The sequence below is a fragment of the Lepidochelys kempii genome, chromosome 1, assembly GCF_965140285.1.
Source record: "Lepidochelys kempii isolate rLepKem1 chromosome 1, rLepKem1.hap1, whole genome shotgun sequence".
NCBI classification, from domain to species: domain Eukaryota; kingdom Metazoa; phylum Chordata; order Testudines; family Cheloniidae; genus Lepidochelys; species Lepidochelys kempii.
In genome coordinates, this window is record NC_136380.1 from 320,078,191 (window position 1) to 320,103,923 (window position 25,733).

A 25,733-nucleotide genomic window follows, 5' to 3' on the forward strand; every position below is an offset into this window, starting at 1 on the left:
CTGTCAACATAGCCACCGCCTCTTGGAGACATAGCCACAGCCTCTATGTCTGCATGTGGAAAAGAAGCTCTCCCGTCAGTGTAGAAGCATCTTCACTTAATTGCCGCAGTGGTGGCAGCTGTGCTGATACAGCATTTTAAGTGTAGACCTGCCCTTGGTTCAGTTTAGTTTAATTCATTTCAAGAGTGAAAAAAACTAAACTGCAGTAAGGCCACTATAATTCTGAATAACAATGTCCACAAAGGAATTTAACGTTGTTTAACTAATTCACTTCAAATTCACATCTTTAGTTAATTCAGATTAATTTTTCTGCATGTCCCCACAAAGACAAGCCCTGAGTCTGCAGAGAACATGAAACAATAGCTCTGACACTTGTGAACTCCCCCATTCATCTCATTTAGGCCAGGTCTACACTCAAAAGTTAAAGTCAATCCAGCTATGTCGTTCTGGCATGTGAAAAATCCACACCCCTGAGCAACACAGTTCATAGCCCCTGGTGTAGACCATGCTAGGTCAACTGAAAAATTATTCTGTCGACCTAGCTACCAACTCTCAGAGAAGTGAATTAACTACACTGATGGGAGAATCCCTCTTATTGTTATACTGAGTGTCTACATTGAAATGCTCCAGTGGCACAGCTGTAGCATTTCAAGTGTAGACAAGCCCTTAGGCATTGACTCAGGCACTCTTGCCAACAAACAGTGGCTACACTGCGTACCTTTTAGCAGCACAGCTGTGTCACTAAAAGGTGCGTAGTGTAGATATAGCCAAGGTAACACCCACACTTACATAGAGTCTGCTGGCACACTGTGAATGGCCTATTCAAGTTGAATGGTCTATCAATAATGACAATGGGCCATGGGGAAAGCTTATCTTCGCATGATGAACTGTCCTGGGAACACATCATCAGCCTATGGATAATTGCTGCCATGACTCATCGAAGCAGGGAAAGGCATGTGACTAGACCACATGATATGGAACTCCATTCTGGTACCTGTATTTTTCCACAAACTGGGCACAGAACTTGGCTTGAAACAAAGGGGTTCGGGTCATATGGAAGAAGCTATAAAAGAGGAATGTGACATCACCAATTGGCCTAACTTCCCACACAAGAGAACACCTGGAAACATCTGAGGAAAAAAGACTGAAAGGGGGAAGTGCTGGTCCCAGGCAGGAAAGAAGGAAGCCTGCCTGTGTATGAAACCTTGGAGGACTGTTTATACTATCTAACAGGGTGAAACACTGCTTAATTCAAATCCTATCTAATATATTACGCTTAGATTGTGTTTTTGTTTATTTGCTAGGTAATCTACTTTGATCTGTTTGCTATCACTTATAGTCACTTAAAATCATCTTTCTGTAGTTAATCAATCTGTTATATATTTTACCTGAAACTGTGTCGTTTGAGTGAAGTGCTTGGGGAAAAATCCCAGCTCAGGAGCAAGAGTTGGTGCACATCCACTTTCCTTTGTAGAAATGGTGGGCTGAGTAATAGCTCCTTTACTGGTCAGGCTTTTGACAAGGGCAGGATGGTACAGCTCCAGGGTCCTAGGCTGGGGAGCTGGGGGTATTTTGGCTGGAGCCTCTCTATTGTTAGTTCATGAGTGGCAGAGAAGAAGCTTTCATGTAGCTGCAGTTGGGTGTGTCCCTGCCTGTGTGAATGCTGGTTGGAGTGCAGGATCGGGAGCGGTCTGCAGCTTGTCACAGCAACAGACTGAGAGGGAGCCAAGGCTGGTGAGTCGGAGGGCTCAGTGGTACCCCAGTTCCAGGTTGCATCCGGGGGCGGGGGGGAACCTGTCACAAGTATACATTCAGAACAAGTGAAAAGGCATTCTTCATCACATAGTGTGAAGGCAAATTGTAAAATTGAATACCATAGGAGCTTGGAGTAAAATATCACAGATGAAATTTTATAAAGTCTGAAAAAGTTTATAAAAATGGAAATTTTTATCCCTACCACCAAGTACCACCACAAGTGGTACCACCACTTATTTTTTCCCCCATCAAGGAAGAATAAAGCACAGAAACTATCAGTGTAATAAAATCCTACTGAGGAGGACCTATGCCCAAGGAACCCACATTATCATTTATTTTGAACATCAGTACACAGCGTTGGCATCTCCTTGCATCTCAAATGGGTGGAGTGAGGAAAAAGTGTTGTTAACTCCTGCCCCAGCCCACCCACCCCACCCCACTCAAGCCATGTAAACAAAGTTAATATAACTATTGTGCACTCTAGCTGGCATGTAATGGCTGTTGCCTTCTATCACCAAAAAGTGTTTGCATTTCAAAGCTCTTTGGGGCATGGACCGTCTTTTTCCTATGTGCTTGCATAGTGCCTAGCACAAGGTTCAAGACTGGGGTTCATAGCCACTAGCAAAATACCTATAATGTATAAAGATATAGGGTGCCACAGAAGTTTCATTGCACGTAGGGACATGTAGTGAATTTCATACTAAATTGCTGTTATCATTCTGTAGTTGGCAAGCCAAACGAACACATGACTACAAAACATGTACTGGAAAGGTCAGCTAAAGAACCAACTTAAAGACCACTGAATGAAAAATCACCGGCCGAGCTCCAGCAAAATCTTAGGAATATAGTTGAGAAATCAAAGAGGTAAAGAAAAGGATTTTGAGGAGAGGAGAGAAACAAGATATAGGCTATATTGAAGAAACCCAATGCAAAAAGAAACTGTCACACAGCCCAAGTTATTTGGAAAACATTCTATTACTTCCCTTGCAAAGCACTGGCTCTTCTGAATTTTCAGTCAGAAATATACCAAAGTTTTATAAATAACATTTCTAGGAACCTATGCATGCTTTTGGATCATAACCTGAAGGCAATTAATAAATAAACCTTTTCACGTGGCTACAGGACTGACTGAGAATAACAAATGACTGAAAAACTTCGCAAGTACTTGTTCACATATCTGAAGTGGTTTGATACAAAAGAGTAGTAGTAAACTCATCTCTGTGTGCCTCATTGGTATTTTATGTTTATTTACTGCAGTTGCATGATCAACAAAGACAGTTTATATTTTTCTTTTATGGAGAACATTTAAAAAAATACAAATTCTAACTTTCAAATAGCTTATCTTTTAAAGGGAAATAGCTAAAGCCAGGGTATTCTCAATGATACTGGAAATAGATTCATAGATATTAAGGTCAGAAGGGACCATTATGATCATCTAGTCTGACCTCCTGCACAATGCAGGCCACAGAATCTCACCCTCCCACTCCTGCGATAAACCTCTCACCTATGTACTGAAGTCCTCAAATCATGGTTTAAAGACTTCAAGGAGCAGAGAATCCTCCAGCAAGTGACCTGTGCCCCAGGCTACAGAGGAAGGCGAAAAACCTCCAGGGCCTCTTCCAATCTGCCCTGGAGGAAAATTCCTTCCCGACCCCAAATATGGTGATCAGCTGAACCCTGAGCATATGGGCAAGATTCACCAGCCAGATATCCAGGAAAGAATTCTCTATAGTAACTCAGATCCCACCCCATCTAACATCCCATCACAGGCCATTGGGCCTATTTACCATGAATATTTAAAGATTAATTAATTGCCAAAATCATGTTATCCCATCATACCATCTCTTCCATAAACTTATCGAGTTTAATCTGAAATACATTTTCTTTCTTTCAAATGTGCTCCTCAAAGCTTAAAACCTAAATCATTTCTCCCCTCCTGCCCTTTCCATCATACGCACAGATTTATTATGTTAAAGTTATCCTTTATCTATTTAACATGAGAGAACAAGGACACATTTGTTTTGAAATAGTAATACAAAAGGAATTAAGGAAAGAAAACAAGATGGATCAAATCAGGTGCATGTCAGTGTCTCCTTAAATTGAAACTTTTTTTTTTTTTACACGGCTGTGGATATCTCTGTTTTGAAAGCTTATTTGTCTCGAAGATCAGAAAGAAAATAAAGGACTTAAACGAGGGACGCCGAATGGCAAAAGCATTTTACCTGTGTAAGCTGGAACAAATAATGTTTTCGCTAGTAAATATTCAATTGGTGCTCTGGAATTAAGAGTCATTTTTATAAACATTTCAGGTTAAAATTTTGTTATCTGCTATACCGATTTCTATGCTGGGCTGTGCCAATACATATGGATTGTAGTATACATTTGTAGCCAGTAGTACATATTGCTTAATGGATCAAACATCAGCTTTTGTGACCCACAAAATATCTGTCTGTCATCTTTCTCGTCCCATCCTTTTTCTGTTATCTCCTCTTGCCTTTCTTGTCTTATTTTAGGACCCAATCCTGTTAGCATGAGTAAAGTTGCACATGACTTTGCAGATCTGGGGTCTAAAGCCCTCATCCTGCTAGGCTAGGAACACAGTCCTGCAGCCACATGAAATGGTTTATTTATTAATTGCCTTTAATTTATGACCCCAAAACATGTATAAGCTGCCATACAGGCAAGGATTTTGGTTCTGATTTTCAGAGGTGCTGAGCACCCTGACTACAATTGAAGTCAATGAGGGCTGAAGAGGCTCAACATACAAGGCGCCAGTTAGGGGTCATATCTGACAAACACCCAAAATAAGGACACCAAAAAGTTAATCATGGAGGAAACTTAAAATGAGAGGGGCCCATTCCTTTAGTGTAAACAGCTCTTTCTCGGTTTAATGATTCTCTCTTTGTGATTAACACAATTTTCAGGAATAAAAGTGAAGGGGCAAATTTCTAGGTGGCAATGGGACCAAAATGAGCGACATCTTGCAACACAAGGGACATTCTAGAGCTACTGTGCACAGTATCACTGAAAATCAGGTCCTTTGCCATTACCTGTTTTGTAACAGTCATGCATACCTATTGTGGCATATATAAGCAATAAGTAACTGATGTGAAAAATTGTGAAGAAAAAACAATAGCCTGCAATGCAGCACAGCTCATTTAGAAGTGAAATAGTGTACTTCAAGCAATACATTTTCTGTTTCCTCTTATTAGATCTATTGTATGCCAGTAGAACTGAGCCTTTGTTGTTCTCTTCGCAGAGAGATTTATATAACAGGACTCACCAAAGGAATGTTTTCTGGTTTGTGCCCATCTTATAGAAAAAAAAAGTTCACAATGAATTAAAGCTATTGAAGGGACCATTGTTTTGTTCTCTGATTGTACAGTGTCTTGCACAATGGGGCCTCATCTATGACTTGGGCTCCTAGAAGCTACCACAAAACAGATAATAAATAAAACAAAATAATATTTAGGACTTGAATCTTGCTACAAAATAATGGCCAAACTTTTCAGCTAGTGATTCTGGGTACCCAATATGAGTCACCATAAAGGGTCCCAATTTTCAGAGTGCGGGCATTCAGCAATTTCTGAAAATCAGGCTTGGGTGACCAACGCTTCTGGTTGGATATCTGAAGTTGCAGGTAACTTTGGAAAATGCTGGGTAATCTTTTATGGGCCAAATTATTGTGCTGGAGGTAATAAAGAGCTGAGTGAGCATGGCCACATTGTAACACTTATTCGGTGAGTGTGACACACTGCTCAGCTGGCTATATGTAGATCAGAAACTATGTCCTTGCCCCTTCCCACCCTCTTTGCAGTGTGTGGTTCAAAGGGGCAAAGTCAAGGATAGTGCCCACATCTTGAAGGAGCACAAAAGGAGGAGAGAGCTACTCCCATTCTTCCTCCTCCCCGCTGTCCTGCACAGGAATAATCTGACCATGCTCAATCTGCCATATCTTATATATCAGGAAAATGTATATAACTGAGTTAATACAGTGTATCTCTAGCTCAATATTTTATGAATAACTGCACTTCACACTCTGTCCTTTCTCTGGGAACACACACAGCATGTACCTGTCAGATAGATCTCGGGTTGTTTAGCAGGTGTTGCAAGTCATCCACAGTATGGTCAACCTCTCTAGAGTCTTTGTTCATAACCACCAGCCATCTGCTTTTTGGACTCTCCCATCTCCCCATTCTTTTAAGGCTACCTCTAAAGGGAATGGTGGCAGTAGTGGTTTGTCATCTAGTGAACACGTATCATACCACCTCCTTTTGTTTCCTTTTCTGTTGACAAAAGTAGATTCTTTTAATTGTAAATCACCTTGTCTCTTTTAAGATCGGCTTAATCTAGAAGAGCTCTTAAAGTGGTCTGATATTTTGGGATTATGTAAATATATCAGATTTGCAATTACAGATATTCATTTGGCAAATAAAAAATTACATGTCCAGCTCTCCCTAAGTAATAGAACAGTAATAGTTTCTAGTAATAGTTTCTAGTCTCCTCTCAGATCTCACAAAGCTCAGCAGAGTGAGACCTGATCTGTAATAGCAGTTATAACCTAACTATTTATCAAGTATCCAAAAGTGTGACAGGCATCTCAGGCAGTCCTTGCCCCCACGAGTTTACACTCTTTCACAGCAAAAAGAGTTAATGAAAGAAAGAATAAACAAAGTTATGGGAAAATATCTAAAATAACATTTTAATAAGATACTTACCAAACTTAGAAAGTTGAATATTTATTTATAAACATTTTTCCTGAAAAGCCTGGAAGGCACAGAAATATATATGAACAATGTTGATGTATGTGAAGGTTTGTTGGTTTTAAGAAAGTCCCTATAGAGAGTACCACATTCTTTTATGACAAGGAAGCATTTAAAGCTCACTTGTCCTATACCACTAGCACATACCATACAACTGATTACTCATATCCCTGAGCTCTAGTGATGTACACACTTTCCCTAAATGCAACATTTCCCTTTAAAGCATTGATCTGTGATGAAGGTAAGCTCACCATGATCCTTCACACAGTGCCAGCATTTATCTCAGAATTCCCTTTAATTTTGGTTCTTCATATCCATATAAGGACCTTGAATGAAGACTAAGCTTTCCACTCACCACATCCTTACTTGGCATTTTCTTTTTGTTTACCTAAGAAGTTAAGAGTGAACAGGTAACTTAAGTGGGTCTTTACTCAAGCTGAAGGATAGGCAACAATGAAGTTTAGAGGTCTTAGCTTTAATACTGATCTCTTTCAATCTGCAAAGAAAAGTACTTCCTCTCCCCAATTTAATTCTTTTTTGTTTTTTAAGTTAGTGATTGGTAGCCCAGAAGACATATCAAGAATCAAAATACTTTAATCTTCTTGTATGGCCACCCTCATCATAATATCTGATTACTTTACAGCAATGCCATAAAAGAAGAAAAAAAAATTGAAAAAGACTCTGGCTTTTTTCCCCCAGAATCAGATTTTAGCTTGCAGGAAGGGAAAAAAAGCTGCCAAAAACCATCCTCAATACTGTGTTCTATGATTGCAGAGGAAGAGGAAAGTATAGTTTCCCACAAAATAACTCAACATTGGTGGCAATTAACTAAAGGCAAGTCACTGGATTTAGTAGATAAATGACTGAAAGAGAAAATAAATTATGGTCTGTAGTGATAATAAAAAACAAAAAACACACACAATTTAAATAATAACAGACTCTCATATGGGATTGTACTTAACATATTCAAACCACTGTGTATAGATTTAGGCATAGTACTGTGTTGGGGCCGTGTGCAAATAATTTGCATAAACTGCTGTTCCCCTTTACACACACTCTCCCTGAACTGCTGCATCATGTATGTGTGGGTGAGGTGGGCGGGGGTCACTTCATCCTGACCCATCTGGAGTGAAATGCTACCCATGGTGAGCATCTTGGTAGAACTCTCTGCAGGGGCTACACCTATGGGCAGCCCTTATGCTGGCTGTTCAGGAGGAGAAAGGGTTCCCTATTTCCTTCTCAGATGGTACACTAGTGTAAAGGGTAACCACAATACACCCTGAGGGCTAGCTTCTGCTATCCTTACTCATAGTGAGTAATACCTCACTCGTTGACACATCTATTCAAAAAGTAAGAATCAGCTCATTGTGAACAAGGGTGTAAGAATTTGGCTATATCTACATAATTAAACCTCTGTGTGGTAGGTGAGTAAATACTGTCCCTATATAAAATATCTGCATATGTAATTTTTGTTAATTACTATTGCTTTAAAGACAAGAAAGCTCAATCATAGAGAGGCTGCCCAAGGCCACATACTGAGAGCATGATCCAACTTCCACTGAAGTCAGTTGTGTCTTTTCATTGATGTTGACAGCCCCTAAACTAGTAGCAAAACCAGGATTAAAACGATGATTATTCATCTGCGTGTTCTGGGAGCAAACAAACAGCTAAAAAAAAAAAGATCACACATGCTAAACAAGCATTAAATGTGTTGTTATTAATATGCACATGAGTCACTATAGAAGAGTCAATAGATAAGAACACTAGAAAACATTTAGATATATTGATATCAACAGCTATTCCAGCAAAATACTGAAAAGATTTTATTACTGATCACTGGATACAGTGCATTGTTATGATGTACAATTTAAGAGAATTTATGCTTCCACGAATGGCAGGATGAAGTCTCTTCTCAGCAGATAGAGTCCAGTGAATAATTACTTTAATTAAATTAACTAAGATCTCTGAATATTTTGGGGCTACATTAGGCCTTTACAGTATAGCTTGGAGTTAGGGCTGGTGGGCTGACATTTCTCCCCTGCCTCTGGGGGAGTCCCAAAAAGTACTATGTGTCTCAAAAAGTTCCTGGAGTATACTGAAGGGGTCATTTTGTTATACACCTTTATATTGCCATCCATTTCCCCCCCACCCGAGTCCAATGCATGTGGGGCCTGAGCCATTACACCTCATTATACTGGCAATGAGGGGCGATCAACAGGTTATCTCAAGTGCTTATATACAAATGCACAAAGCCTTGGAAACAAGCAGGGAGAACTGGAGGTCCTGGTGATGTCAAGGAACTATGACGTGATCGGAATAACAGAGACTTGGTGGGATAACTCATATGACTGGAGTACTGTCATGGATGGTTATAAACTGTTCAGGAAGGACAGGCAGGGCAGAAAAGGTGGGGGAGTAGCACTGTATGTAAGGGAGCAGTATGACTGCTCAGAGCTCCGGTACGAAACTGCAGAAAAACCTGAGTGTCTCTGGATTAAGTTTAGAAGTGTGTGCAACAAGAGTGATGTAGTGGTGGGAGTCTGCTATCGACCACCGGACCAGGGGGATGAGGGGGATGAGGCTTTCTTCCGGCAGCTCACGGAAGCTACTAGATCGCATGCCCTGATTCTCATGGGTGACTTTAATTTTCCTGATATCTGCTGGGAGAGCAATACAGCGGTGCATAGACAATCCAGGAAGTTTTTGGAAAGCGTAGGGGACAATTTCCTGGCGCAAGTGCTAGAGGAGCCAACTGGGGGGGTGCTTTTCTTGACCTGCTGCTCACAAACCGGGTAGAATTAGTGGGGGAAGCAAAAGTGGATGGGAATCTGGGAGGCAGTGACCATGAGTTGGTTGAGTTCAGGATCCTGACGCAGGGAACAAAGGTAAGCAGCAGGATACGGACCCTGGACTTCAGGAAAGCAGACTTCGACTCCCTCAGGGAACGGATGGCCAGGATCCCCTGGGGGACTAACTTGAAGGGGAAAGGAGTCCAGGAGAGCTGGCTGTATTTCAAGGAATCCCTGTTGAGGTTACAGGGACAAACCATCCCGATGAGTCGAAAGAATAGTAAATATGGCAGGCGACCAACTTGGCTTAATGGTGAAATCCTAGCGGATCTTAAACATAAAAAAGAAGCTTACAAGAAGTGGAAGGTTGGACATATGACCAGGGAAGAGTATAAAAATATTGCTCGGGCATGTAGGAATGTTATCAGGAGGGCCAAATCGCACCTGGAGCTGCAGCTAGCCAGAGATGTCAAGAGTAACAAGAAGGGTTTCTTCAGGTATGTTGGCAACAAGAAGAAAGCCAAGGAATGTGTGGGCCCCTTACTGAATGAGGGAGGCAACCTAGTGACAGAGGATGTGGAAAAAGCTAATGTACTCAATGCTTTTTTTGCCTCTGTTTTCACTAACAAGGTCAGCTCCCAGACTGCTGCGCTGGGCATCACAAAATGCGGAAGAGATGGCCAGCCCTCTGTGGAGATAGAGGCGGTTAGGGACTATTTAGAAAAGCTGGACGTGCACAAGTCCATGGGGCCGGACGAGTTGCATCCGAGAGTGCTGAAGGAATTGGCGGCTGTGATTGCAGAGCCACTGGCCATTATCTTTGAAAACTCGTGGCGAACCGGGGAAGTCCCGGATGACTGGAAAAAGGCTAATGTAGTGCCAATCTTTAAAAAAGGGAAGAAGGAAGATCCTGGGAACTACAGGCCAGTCAGCCTCACCTCAGTCCCTGGAAAAATCATGGAGCAGGTCCTCAAAGAATCAATCCTGAAGCACTTGCATGAGAGGAAAGTGATCAGGAACAGCCAGCATGGATTCACCAAGGGAAGGTCATGCCTGACTAATCTAATCGCCTTTTATGATGAGATTACTGGTTCTGTGGATGAAGGGAAAGCAGTGGATGTATTGTTTCTTGACTTTAGCAAAGCTTTTGACACGGTCTCCCATAGTATTCTTGTCAGCAAGTTAAGGAAGTATGGGCTGGATGAATGCACTATAAGGTGGGTAGAAAGCTGGCTAAATTGTCGGGCTCAACGGGTAGTGATCAATGGCTCCATGTCTAGTTGGCAGCCGGTATCAAGTGGAGTGCCCCAAGGGTCGGTCCTGGGGCCGGTTTTATTCAATATCTTCATAAATGATCTGGAGGATGGTGTGGATTGCACTCTCAGCAAATTTGCGGATGATACTAAACTGGGAGGAGTGGTAGATACGCTGGAGGGGAGGGATAGGATACAGAAGGACCTAGACCAATTGGAAGATTGGGCCAAAAGGAATCTGATGAGGTTCAATAAGGATAAGTGCAGGGTCCTGCACTTAGGACGGAAGAACCCAATGCACAGCTACAGACTAGGGACCGAATGGCTAGGCAGCAGTTCTGCAGAAAAGGACCTAGGGGTGACAGTGGACGAGAAGCTGGATATGAGTCAGCAGTGTGCCCTTGTTGCCAAGAAGGCCAATGGCATTTTGGGATGTATAAGTAGGGGCATAGCGAGCAGATCGAGGGACGTGATCGTTCCCCTCTATTCGACATTGGTGAGGCCTCATCTGGAGTACTGTGTGCAGTTTTGGGCCCCACACTTCAAGAAGGATGTGGATAAATTGGAGAGAGTCCAGCGAAGGGCAACAAAAATGATTAGGGGTCTGGAACACATGAGTTATGAGGAGAGGCTGAGGGAGCTGGGATTGTTTAGCCTGCAGAAGAGAAGAATGAGGGGGGATTTGATAGCTGCTTTCAACTACCTGAAAGGGGGTTCCAAAGAGGATGGCTCTAGACTGTTCTCAATGGTAGCAGATGACAGAACGAGGAGTAATGGTCTCAAGTTGCAGTGGGGGAGGTTTAGATTGGATATTAGGAAAAACTTTTTCACTAAGAGGGTGGTGAAACACTGGAATGCGTTACCTAGGGAGGTGGTAGAATCTCCTTCCTTAGAGGTTTTTAAGGTCAGGCTTGACAAAGCCCTGGCTGGGATGATTTAACTGGGAATTGGTCCTGCTTCGAGCAGGGGGTTGGACTAGATGACCTTCTGGGGTCCCTTCCAACCCTGATATTCTATGATTCTATGATTCTCTCTGCCTACTTCATCCTGTGTGTGTGTGGGGGAGGAAGCATCTTGGTTTCAGCCCTGGAGACATCATTCGTGGTGCCCTAAAGTAGGTCATAGAAGAGGTGGAGGTATGAAGGGACAAGTCCTTACTTTCAGCTGTGCCCCTGCACAATCTACCCCTAGGCACTTTACCTACAGTAAGAAACAACCTAATATCCACATTTTACTGACACAGGCATGTACTATGATTCACTATGTGACCCACTTTGCCTCAGCAAGAGACAGACTTGCTGGTGCTACACTGGCTGTCTGCTCCCTGTCACCCCAAGCCCATTAGCCATCCAAACAATATCCTCATTGTAGCCAACCCCTACTTTTCCTTGCAGTGAACCTTAGCACCCCAGTTCCCAAGCTTCTCCACAGCATCACCTGTAGTGTCCAGCCCCTGTCACTGGACACTCACAGTAATTACCACGTTCGCTATTCCCAAGGAAACAGCATATACACAGCTTGATGGTACAACTCAGGTTCTTTATAACACCACAGCACAGAGATGTATTGATAGTGAAACAATCATGCATTTATTATCAAAGATAAAGATTTAAGAGATACTGAGAAAGAATAATGGAAACAGAAATGGTTACATGTGAAACAAAAGGTATAACATGCCCCTTAGAGTTCACACTGTAATAGGCTAAAATTCTTGTCTAAAGCAGTTTCTCACTTCATTGCAGTATTTCTAATCAGGGCAGTTTAGGATCCTACTTTCATTAATATAATTGTTGACTTCCTCAAGTGCAGGATAAAACAGAGGTCCTTTTGCCTCCCTTTTATACTCCAAAGTTTATTGTCTTTGCACCCCACAGACAGGACAGGTTTAGTTTCCAAGTGTCTTCCCAGGTTAATCTGGAATGCACATGTAGCTCCTATTATGTTTGGCTCACACCGTGTAATTGCAAAACAGAAAAACAAAAAGTCCTGATCCCGAATTCAGATCCGTGTGACTGGATCCCAGTACAGCATCCTGTTTAAGTCTTAATGGTTTTGGTCCAAGTGTCTCCCTATGCAGATGGGATTGCAAGGTTGGGGAGGGAGAATGGGAGAAAGAAAAGAAAACCTCTTAACGATGAGAAAAACCCGAAATCAGAGACAAAGATGTTTTATAATCAGCTCCCAACATATTCTGTCCACTAGACCATGTGTCTCTTGTTGGAAAAATCAAATCTTCAGTATCAGTTAGTATTAGAAGTAAAACTGAGATCCCCCAGGCTGGACTACATTAGTATTACATGTGTATGACTGCATGCTACTAGATGGAATATCAAACCTACTCCAGTGTTGCTTTCTAGTGTTTGAGACACAAAGAGGCTCGCGACCCGCAGAGTGCTACAACAATTGGAAATTCTCCATTAGCTCGAGTGTAAGCTATTCCAGAAAAATTCTATTCATAGAAATAAGGATGAAACCAACAGGGCTCAATAGGAATTTAATACGGTTCTATAGAAATCATTAAAAAACCCTATGGCATTTAGCAGGGAATATCATTTCTATAGGTTTTTAACCCTCATACAGAATTCTAAAATAGGGATGCCTGGTTCCTCTGCTGACATTGCTGAGCTACAGAAAAGAGATAGTGCTTCCCAAACACAGTTCTGCTAAGCAGGTGAAAATAATACATGCATGGGGTTGGCCATCATAGGGGGACATTAAGTGAGAATGGAAAATGTGCTAGACTAGTTTAATTGAGTTAGTAGTGCTGGCTGAATAGTATTCAACAAATACATAAATCAAGGAATGTCACCATTTTTAATCTAATTTATTTGGTCTCTGTTGTATTTGTCTAGTTCCAGAAGTTTGTTAAATATCCCCAATACTTTTATCTAACACAATCTGATGGAAACAATGGAAATGATTCTACCAGACACTTAAGAAACACCACTCCAGCATGCTTAATGGAAACCTGATCCTGCAAATCCTTACTCTCAGGAGTAGCAAGGAGTCCCAAAGCCTGTCCTTATGAGTAAAGGTTTGCAGGTTTGGACCCTCTATTACATGTTTATTACTCTTCAGATTCTCATTTCACAATGCTTATGGGATTGGGGTTAGGCCTTGGGAAACCTGGTTTATAATAAATATTATTTTTAGACTATGAAAAATAAGTGATTGCTTAAAAAGATTAAAATTTCCCTGAGCCTATGGATTTCTTGCCAAATGTTATTATACATACAGTTATTTATCTGGAAGTCTTATGATAAGTCTTATGGTATTTTCTTTACTCCTTTGCATCTCTTCTAAACTGTGGACTTTATGGCAATGAGTTGATCAAGACCTATTATAGGCTATAATCTATTCTCAATAGTTCACAGTTTAAGAGCAAAGGATAAAGAAAGAAAAAAAGGCTAAGAATAGCAGAAGGTATTAATAAAAGATCATTTTTTAAAAGAGATCTAGGAATACAACTGTTTTTTTTTAAACCATACCTGTTTTTAATGATATATTTTGTCACAGCTACTGGATGAACTATATCTCTGACTCCACCTGAGTGTTTTAAAATACACTTCACCCCTACAGGAGTTGCACATCTTTGTAGTATTAGTGCTATAAATGAGAAGTGTTCATTTACCATGCAGAGGAGAAGACACCCAATGAACTATTTAGCTTTACATTTTATGAAGGTTAAAGAACTCAGAATACTGGAAACTGCAACTCCCTGTTTATCTGTATTCTACCTCTGTATATGGGAAAGGGTGAGCTCTCTCAGTACACTTAATATCATTACCCTATAGGTGTCCTGAATGCACCTATAAAATAAATCAGCCTGTCTCCTGGCTGGGACCTAGCCTCTCCTGCCAAAAGTCTGCCAGTTTAGCTGAATAATTCATGATGCTTCATGATGTCAGCTATTGTCCACAAGAGACAAGCAGACTCATTTTTCTTACATCCAGAAATTAGACTCAAAATGTGAGCCAACAGAAGAAAAATAAATGATTTTACTCCACAATCCAAATGAGTGTCAAACCCAGCTGGTAACAAAAGATGTTGGTATTCATGTGGAGCTGAGTCTGAAGGTAAGACAGCTCAGATGGAACTGGTGAGAGTCAATGAAAGTGATATTGAGGAGGGTTTTTTTATTTCAATCTTTTCAGGAAGAGGAAGTAAAGTTAAAGGTGAGAGGAGGAGGATCAAGGAATTTTGTAACCCACTTGGAATGAACAAATCCTACTTTAATTCACATTATGGTATTTGTCTAGTGTGGTTGCATTAAACTTTACTAAACTTGTCAAACCCTTTCATAGGACTGAAATGAATATGAAGATTAGTTACAGGCCAAAAGACTGTGGCAATGACCTATCTTGGCTGACAATTAGATCTGATTCTTAGTGAATTATTGCTCTATATGCTTATGCAATCTTCTTTTTTGTTGTATTACAACGTTTGGTGCCCCAGACAACTGGAGTCTTTTGCACATGGTTACATTTGGCAATGAGTGTATGTGGTAAGGTGGAGTAGTGTAATGTCACCAGGAATATCAGTGTAGACAGGACTGAATAACTCAGTGTTTAAGGTGGTAGGCTGTGACTTTGGAGACACATTCCATACTCTGCCACAGACTTCTTGTATGACTTTGGACAAGCCACGTTTGGCCCAGATCCACAAAAGTATTTAGGCTCCTAACTTCTTCCATTGACTTCAGTGGTCATTGGATCAGACCCAAATACAGGATTTTCCTGGTGAAACAGAAGCATGCAGAGTTCTTGCAGGACAATCACTGTGCCCAGTTTTGAAACTCTGTCCTTACAACTTTTTCCTTTTTAAAATGCAAAAGAAAATTATAATAAATAATAGAAATACCATGTATTATTTAAAAGGCTTCCATGTTCAAAAATCCATTCTATATATTTCTTTCGTGTTCTCAGATCCAAAGTTTTAACTGATTAAAAAGCAAGATATGATTAGTTAATTAGATATACAGCAATCAAGGATTAAACATCTGTCTCCACATTTCCTCCTCAAGAATATTTTATGCGACATAAAAAGATATTAAGAAGAGCATACTTTAGATCACTGTACTGAGTGTTCAATCTATTTTTGTTTTCTTTGGCTCTATAATAAACTGGTGTTTGACAGCACACTTTTTATCACTGTTTGACTTTACACCTGTCAGAGTTAATGTCATCTACCATAATGTGGTGCAATATTAAAGAAAAAATAACGACAAACACTTTAATCATGGGTGATATACTACACTGTCTGGGATCAACCACGTGCCTTCTGGGGAAGAGTGAGCTTTTCCACAACCATTCTGATAGCTCTGTCAGGAAAACTGTCAACATTAGTGGTTCACAAGTGGCAATTATCAAAGAGCTCCTTTTTTTGGTAGGAGCACAATACATTCCATTAATATCAGATTTTCTTGGGCAAACCTTGTTGAATACATAAACATTTATTGTTATCCTGTGATTGCAGTTTAAGGGATTTTGGGACTATCCTGCCCCTAACATGAGACTGGCTGAGCCTTTTGCTGAGTTACAAGATCCAAGTGAATAAGCCTCTCACCAGCCTAAAGGAAAGAGTATCTTTTTCCCCTCCCTTTCACGGTGAACAACTGTGCCAGAAATTTTGATTTTAAGACACAAAAAACCCTGATGAATTTCCTTATTGCCAGTGCTACTATATTTTCCTCTTTCTTTTCTCGCTGATTATCTCTTTACACTCTTCACAGTTATCTCATTTTTTCTTCTGTTCACATCCACCTTTACAGTTACTCCCATTCGCTGTTCTTGTTCCACAGGTTTTCTCACCCTTTCCCTCCTGTCTCTGCTGCTTCCTTTTTCTACTTTTCTTTCCAATTTCCCCTTCCCTTACCTACATTCGTCATCCCTCACTTCTTCACTACTCCCTTTTCTCCTCTCCTCATCCTGCCCTCTCCACTTTCAAAACACTGCCAGAGGGACAGTATAGAAACAGCCAAAGGATGCTCATAGAATATCCTACAAATACTGGACACATCAGTTGAACTCTGCATCATTTTAATAAATGCTAATAGGTGAGACAGTGTCCAGTCAATCTCCATGATAAAATGTTTCACCTGTGGTGTCGTAGGAATGATCTTGATTGGACAACTTTAATAGCGTCAACAGAAGCTTAATTCACTACCTCTTCCTCTCATTTCTAGCCTTACATCTTTCAAAGAATACTCAGCCTTATCATAAATTTCTGAGCTTTTCAGGGACTCCTGCTTCCAAATACTCAGTGTCATACTTCAGCTCCAGCAAGTCAGGCCGACCTAGCAATGATTCAAATACACATTTTCACAATGAACCTTAGTCAGGCTTCCCGCCCACAGAAGTGGGTAATGTAACTGGATTTAATCCACTATTGAATACCTACTCAAACCATGAAATTCTACTCAGTTGAGAAACCTATTAATGCAACTTTGCTAAGAGGCGATTTTCAAATTGTTAGGGAGGTAAGAGATTCAAGATGAATCACTTAAAATAAAAGCTGAGCTCTGTGCAACTTTTCTGTAATTATCTGGTTAAAAAAAAAACATTGGCATTATGATAAGGGCAGCCGATTCAATGGAGAATATGTAAAGAGAGAATTAATATAAATATTTCATTGTCTCTTCTTCAGTTATCCCTTGATGCAAGTACGGTATCTGCCAAGGGGGTTCATTGGTGGGTTTTCAAGTGGCTGAGGAGCCCAATTCATGCCCTGCAGATTTTCCCACAGAAGTGACAGGTATAATCTTGGAGGAGACATAGCTGTTGGCTCGACTGTTGTGCCATTTCTTTCCTCTTTTGTCACTTCTCTGGCTCATGAGCGTGTCTGTTCTCCTCAAAGTGAATGCAGTGGCGCCACACCATACACCACGCCACAGCTCACTTTGATTTTACTGTAGCCAGCTCCACAAATGTGGAGGGAATGAAACTTGTAATAATCTGATCTGTTTTCCACACAAATATACTGAATGAAAATTATCTGTGCCACTTCCACTTTGTGGGACATTATAGCACATAGTTCAGATTCTAATAACAGAAATTCTAACTTTAGGTGTATGGTGTATCTGATTAAAAGAGTTTGAATAGCCATATTATGGAATTTGTATTACACAAGAAAACAGTTCAGATGGTTTTGTTTTCAATCAGATGGTTCAGATTTTAGGCATCTGCATTAAATTAAATAGACTCAGTATCAGAATGAGTAAAGATGGTACTGTATCAAGTCCAGTGAAATTGCTGCTTTCTGACACAATGCATAATAATCTCGTCCTCAATGAGAAGCTCAGAAATGTTAACATTCATACCTTGTAGCAAGTGTCATCAGTGTTGTGGTAAAAATAATAGCATTTCTGCAGACTTCAAAAAGAAATTGGTTAAATAGGATTTTGTACTCTCTCTTTTTTCTTCACAATTCAACTCCATTTATGTGGCACCTCTGGCAAAGGTTAGATGAGACGTAGATTTGATTAAATGGCTCCAGCTGCTTTGCTGACTTTGTTTGTGTTACAGCCCTTGACAATAAAAGAAGCAGGGTGCATTCTATATCACATTCAAGCGCTATAAGAGGTTACATGTGTGTTAATCTGGACAATGCTAAGGGGGCAATACTATGTTGTAGAGAGGGACTTCCTTATGCTGGATTTATAGCAAATTCCTTCCTCCCTCTCTGAACTCCCCAGAGTCCTTTCTTAAATAACCCGAGTGACATTTCTGAAAATCATTGCAGTTTCAGAGTGACATTTCACTCTGACCGATGATTCATTTGACTAAGTAAATTCTTCCCAAATCATTAATAAAATCCAGCCCTGTTATCAAATGTATTAAACCTTAAGAAGCCATTTTTATTCATTCCTGACTGACTGGCTGTGACAATTTAAAGTTCACTGTGCTTGCAGCCACCTGCTTTCACAAGCACAGTAAGTGTAGATGCTTTAAATGGACTTTAGAAAACTAAATACAGCATGGCTGGACATGAAATAGAGATGTTTTCCATGGGGTTTAAAAATGAGTAGTGCAGGCAGAAAGTGTACTAGAGCGCTATTGAGAACAGGTGCTGTATATACTGCCACTGCATTTTCAAAATTTGTCAGGTCTACATGTCTTTGTTTTACAATGGCACTGACAATTCTATTCATAATTCTATTCACAATCTTTATTTCCTCACCCTTCTCGGTTTGTTATAACACCTTAGAGGATTTAAAATGAAATGTATGACATTTATCAAGTGTTTTATTTTACTGTTCCTTCCTTCTCATGCTTCAGAAGCAAAATGTCTGGTTTTGTTGAGTTCTTGACTGTGCACCAGTATCATGTTATCAATACCAGTAATGCTAAAAGAATGTGAATGGGACAGGAAACCCAGCTGCATCCCAATAGAATCCTGATAAAGATAGAGTTGTAATCAACTAAAGATAGACAGGAACTATAATGACAATCATCTACAGTAGCATATTGCAGTAAATGGTGATCAGTTCTAATGGTTATATGATGCTTTATGGATTTCTGTCCTTAAATACAATATATTATTAAATCATAGAAATGTAGGGCTAGACAAGACCCCCAAAAGTCATTAAGTCCAGCCCCTTGTGCTGTGGAAGGACAAAGTAAACCTAGACCATCCCTGACAGGTGTTTGTCTGACTTCTTTTCAATGATGGGGACTCCATTACTTCCTTTGGAAGTCTATTTCAGAACTTAACTCCCTTATAGTTAGAAAGTTTTCCCTAATATCTAACCTAAATCTCCCCTGTTGCAGATTGATCCCATTGCTTTTTGTCCTACCTTCAGTGAACATGGAGAACAATTGATCACCAGCCTCTTGATAACAGCCCTTCAAATATTGGAAGAGTGCTATCAGGTCACCCTTTTGTCTCCTTTTCTCAAGACCAAACATGCCCAGTTTTTTTAACCTTTCCTCATAGGTCACGTTTTCTAAATCTTTTATCACTTTTGTTGCTCTCCTCCAGACTTTTTCCAATTTGTCCACATCCTTCCTAAATTGTGGTGCCCAGAACTGGACACAGTGCTCCAGCTGGGGCCTCACCAGTGCCACATAGAGCGGAACAATTACCTCCTGTGTCTTACATACAATACTTCTGTTAATACATCAGCATGTGGTTTCACAGTTTTTATTCCCATATTTTGGTAGAAGTGCAACCTCCTGCTTTGCACATCTATATCACAATTAAATAATATTAATTTTCTTACTTTCTCATGTCCTACACTACATTGCCAAACACTAAAACTATAATAAAACATTTTAAGAATATGATGCAACTGATGCATATGTTCTATTCTAATTAGCATGAATAGGCGCTGAGCACACATATCCAGGGGGGAAATAAAATGTATGAGTAATAGTTGTGCTCTATATTAAACGTATAATTAATTCTTCACACAAATAATCAAGAAAGTAAAAAGGCTTTAAAAACAGTGGAAAACAAAAGAAATAAGAAAATAATACTAAGTGGTCGTTTTTTTTCCCTTTCAAATAAAATAACACAGGTACCAGTATAACCTCATCCATCAAAAACTCCTGCTCATTTTGATTGCCGAACACTGATAACTCATTGATAAATGGCTATAATCTCCCAAGTAGTGAACTGCAGTAATATGATTGCAGTAATAATCAATATTATCAGCAAATCACAACTTCAAATAATCATTCTATGCCTAGATTTATGGCAGTATGATAATATTCTAGCAACTGATAGCTATGCAGATCATTCCATTTTTTTCAAAGGACACACCATTTATCCATCATTAACAACATTATAATGACCGCTTCCATCAGGAAAGCTCTACAAACTGAAAAAAAACGCTGAGAGACTTCAAATATTTATTTTATGGGTGACATTTTTGCATATTTTTGAATAATTTCCCTTTGCTGTGGTGTTTTGCTTGTTTTTTTTAACACTCATAAGAGGAAGAGAGGTAGCCCTGCCAGCACAACCAACAACCAGCGAAGTCTATCAACACAGTCATGGGCCAAATCACTCCATCCTGCAGCAAAGAGCATGAAAAGGAATTAGGTAGCGAGACCCTTCTTCTTCCCACACATGGATTTAGTATCCCACAGAGGATCTGGGGACCTGAAAGGACAACATCCATGCCTTCTCCTCCCACACCGCTCTGCCTGGAAAGGAAAGATGTGTGCACAAAAGGTCCCCACAGTATAGATCTAATCATATAAAGGGCCTACTCCTGTTTTCAAAGTCAATGGCAAACTCCCATTGAGTTCAGTGGGAGTAATATCTGGCCTGTAATCACAGCCTATCACATATTTAGAGATACTGTTCAGTAACTTCATCAACATTAACATCGATGACTGTTTTATGGAGGCATCCTAAGATTCCAAGGTCACCATGATCAACCATGGGACTAGCCATAAGGTTGGTCACATGCTTTATCTAATGTTTGGGTTAGAACTGGAAGTAGCATAAGTGAAAATTTTGTATCATTCCCAAACTAGTCATTACCTCTAGAGATACAAGACTGAAGTGAAGTTCCGCTTATCCTGTTGGGGCAAGGGACATGTTTTTTTTTTCCCTCAAATGTTAATGGAAGACTATCACTTCCATACGGAACTGAGAAACAATAATGTTCTGACAGACCACTCCATCAATTGGTTGGTAGTACTTCAACATGATTGTTTCTCCTCAGCTATTCATTATCATATTTATTTATTTATATTATTGCGGTGCATATTAGCCCTGGTTATAGCCCTGGTGCTAGGTAGAGTACAAATGAAGGGGCCATTAAAAATCCTCTTTCCCAGCTTTGTCCTCAGAGTTCATCATGGTTTACAGATTAACTGCGAGAACAGAAGTGGAAAGAAAGAGATGGAGCAATGGTAGCAGAAGTCTACAGCTGACTCTGTTTTTTCAAATCTCAAGACATGGTTGTGTGTGGGAGGCAAAAAAATGTTTTGGGTTTTTTTTGTCTGACACAAGCACCCAAACAAATCTCAAACATGGATTTTTGTTTCAGTAGTGAACAACCTGGTTAATGCAAGCTCTCTCTATTCAGTGGCAGACACAAGTCCATCCCCTTGTGAGATAATTTTCTGGTCTTGGGGAAGCTTACTGGATTTTTATTTTTAAATTGGAAATGTCTTTAAAAATCTCTTCTTCTTTTTTTTGGATTTTAATAGATGAAATGGAGTTTGGTTCTTTATCTCTTTTTCCCTTCCTAAATAAAAAAATATGCAACAATAATATTGATAGAGACAACCTTCCAGGTGCTAGGTGGGATGAGCAATAAAGAAATGGAAGGAGCAGCTGTTGCACCAGAATGTTGTCCTGATGGTTACATTTTGACATAGACCAGACATCTGATGCATATATTTGTCCCAGGTCTGAAGTGTGGAAGGCAAAGACTTGGGGATCCAGGAGAGATCACAGAACTGTTGTCACCAATCCTGAAAACTGCAAAGTACTCCTGATTGTCTTTCAGCATGTTTTCTTAAAAGACAGAAGCACTAAGGTAGTGACATAAATCTGGGAGTACAGGCCTCGGTCAAATAGACTGAAATCCAATTAGTTATCCAGCTATACAGTCAGAAGGGGACTGAATGATGCAATAGCGTCAATTTAGGAACGCAGGCCTGAAGCACAAACAGGAGACACCGTGATGGCACAGATTCTTACAGGGAGGTTTTCTTAGGAAACAAGAGATTGTTGTGTAATAGAGACAGGGCTTGAAATATTTACCCACTATCTAATCATCAGAGGACTAAAAAACCAGTCAAAGGTGCAAATAATGGATATATCAATCCCCTGTGGCCACACCTCCAAAACACACACTGTACAATTACAGCAACAGAACATATGCAACATATCATGAGTATTGATTGACATTGTCAATGTCTTATTTTTAGATATGCTGAGTACCCACATGCCCAATTGAAGTTATTGGGTGCAGCAGGTGCTCAGAGCCTCTGAAAATTAGGTTTCAGCTTTCTATAATTTTTTTTCCAAAACGTTTACTACATTTCTCTTGCTTTTATGATAACACTTCCTTTCCTGCCTTCAGTGACTCATTCTTTTCTTTCCTAAAATAGATTACGGCACCTATTGTCCTGCATTGTTTACAGTGTATGTTTCCTCTGATCCTTGTCGCTCCCTCCAACCTATGTTCTCTCTACATCTTTCCCTACATTGTGTTCTCTGCCACCTCCCCTACGCTTCCTCTCTCCTTTCTTCTCCCAGTTATCCTCCAAAATCTGCATCTCTCAAAACCAGGCATCTCTCAAAAGTTCTCTCCAGTCTCAACCTTTCTTTCTTCCACACTCACACACATTCAGCCAACTAATCACCATCTCACAAACAGCACACTGTACTTGAAGCTGCCTCAGGGGGCCCATCTTCAGCTTCACAAAGTAAATTTGGTAATGATTTGACACCCATATGCTCTATCACATGTAAAATTAAGAACAACTTATCCAAATTCACAATTACTTTGCTTTGTTAATATGTGTAGACAATCTCAAGTTATCTACTGGCAAATGAACTCCCTTAGATATATTTTACATACCTATCTCTCTGAACTCTTCCTAAGAGCAACTTGAACATCATTGAAGCAAAGTAAGGACATATGATGATTGACATACCAATGATTCTTCTCCTGAAGGAGTTTGTACTTGGGCATACAAATGTGAAATAAATCAAATTAGCATGCTAAGGAAATTAATACTAATATAAATAGACTGCTGAATAGTCCCAGAGAGCTAATTCCCAGCAAGGGTAATTTTAATTCTGTTTTTATTTATGAAAATGAATTCTATCGGAGCTCCATTTGCTAAAAATGCCCACACCCCTAGACTATGCCTAAAGACAGAGACATTATATATGTTGCAAATCCAACTATTTCAAGAATTGTTGCTGATAGTTACTGTAAAGGTGGCAAGACTACAACATAATGAGAACAATTTGGAATTTAATTTGATTAAATGTATACTCTACATAATATTTAACCCCATATTTTCCACATATCATTTCATTAGAGTCTCTCATCTTGTTCTCTGCTAATCAGCAGCCACAACTGATGTTCATAGCAAATTAACAGTTCTGATATCACCTTTCAAAGTTTCAAAGAATTTGCACCAAACCACCTTATTGTAACACTAATTCAGTAAAACAAGCCCTTAGGCATAAAAATAAAATGAAAAATATGAGTGCCATAACAGTTCCAGCAGTAATGGGATATGGCGACATCTATAATCATAGAATCAGAGAATATCAGGGTTGGAAGGGACCTCAGGAGGTCATCTAGTCCAACCCCCTGCTCAAAGCAGAACCTATCCCCAATTCAATCATCCCAGCCAGGGCTTTGTCAAGCCTGACCTTAAAAACTTCTAAGGAAGGAGATTCCACCACCTCCCTAGGTATCGCATTCCAGTGTTTCACCACCCTTCTAGTGAAAATGTTTTTCCTAATATCCAACCTAAATCTCCCCCACTGCAACTTGAGACCATTATTCCTTGTTCTGTCATCTGCTACCACTGAGAACAGTCTAGAGCCATCCTCTTTGGAACCCCCTTTCAGGTAGTTGAAAGCAGCTATCAAATCCCCCCTCATTCTTCTCTTCTGAAGACTAAACAATCCCAGTTCCCTCAGCCTCTCCTCATAAGTCATGTGTTCCAGTTCCCTAATCATTTTTGTTGCCCTCCGCTGGACTCTCCAATTTTTCCACATCCTTCTTGTAGTGTGGGGCCCAAAACTGGACACAGGACTCCAGATGAGGCCTCACCAGTGTCAAATAGAGGGGGGCGATCACGTCCCTCGATCTGCTGGCAATGCCCCTATTTATACAGCCCAAAATGCCATTGGCCTTCTTGGCAACAAGGGCACACTGTTGACTCATATCCAGCTTCTCATCCACTCTAATACCTAGGTCCTTTTCTGCAGAACTGCTGCCGAGCCATTCGGTCCCTAGACTGTAGTGGTGCATTGGATTCTTCCATCCTAAGTGCAGGACTCTGCACTTGTCCTTGTTGAACCTCATCAGGTTTCTTTTGGCCCAATCCTCCAATTTGTCTAGGTCCCTCTGTATCCTATCCCTACCCTCCAACGTATCTACCTCTCCTCCCAGTTTAGTGTCATCTGCAAACTTGCTGAGGGTGCAATCCACACCATCCTCCAGATCATTTATGAAGATATTGAACAAAACCGGCCCCAGGACCGAACCTTGGGGCACTCCACTTGATACCGGCTGCCAACTAGACATGGAGCCATTGATCACTACCCGTTGAGCCCGACAATCTTGCCAGCTTTCTATCCACCTTATAGTCCATTCATCCCGCCCATACTTCTTTAAATTGCTGGCAAGAATACTGTGGGAGACAGTGTCAAAAGCTTTGCTAAAGTCATGGAACAATATAATGCCTACACAAAGGCATTTCTTTCTCTTGCTCTTAGAGTCACAATACTGTGTCTTTAAAATAAAGTTAGTGAAGCAAGATAATTAATGGTAAAAAAAAATGAAAATGCCACAGGATCTAAGGAAATGAAGGTTTTGTAAAGAACTCCAACAACTAGCGATCTTTTGTTGCAGAATATGTTTCAGTGTTCCATTTATCCAAAAGCCTCATTTCTTTAGTCCCACACAGTCTCTGGAGTGTTATTTTAAACCCCTCCATAAAAAAAACCCACATTAATTCCTTTTTATTCCCATCAGCTTGCCTCAGATAAGACAGCGTGCCACATTAGAGAGCTTATATCTGAAATCATTCAGGCTAGGAGCACAAATGTACAGAGTCTATAATTTACACAGGCTTCCAAGACTGAGAGGTGCTGTACACCTCTGCCGCTGGCTGAAAATCCTATATTATTAGCCTATTCTAGTATGATTTAAAACATGAGAAATACTCCCTGCTTGAAAATACCAGAGCTACAATGATTCCACTTTTTGAGGAAATATCAGATACCAAATTCTTGGATAACGGGTCTGGATCCTGATAGCCAAACTGGTCACAATCTCATGTTAACTTGCTATCACGTGTACTATTGTGATGCCTCACAGACAGTCTGATATATTTTTCCAGACCACCTGCAAACCTCTTAAGGCTTACAACCATTTAAAGCCTTCCTGAAGAGATCCTACTGCGAAAAGCAAAAAGGTAAAACAGAAATCAGAATGTGCAACTGTTAATTCTATATCT

General features: G+C 40.2%; 1 protein-coding gene and 1 long non-coding RNA gene across 15 annotated transcripts in view; one reads left to right on the plus strand and one right to left on the minus strand.

Moving 5' to 3' along the window:
* Positions 1-25,733, minus strand: part of TAFA5 (TAFA chemokine like family member 5) — a 592,559-nt gene that overhangs the window by 216,156 nt on the left and 350,670 nt on the right. The gene's annotated exons all lie outside the window — the stretch shown is intronic.
* Positions 1-25,733, plus strand: part of LOC140905295 (uncharacterized) — a 56,137-nt gene that overhangs the window by 26,562 nt on the left and 3,842 nt on the right. Inside the window, exon 4 of the long non-coding RNA XR_012156811.2 lies at positions 25,617-25,691. This is a non-coding gene — a long non-coding RNA (uncharacterized LOC140905295). The remainder of the gene's footprint in view (positions 1-25,616; positions 25,692-25,733) is intronic.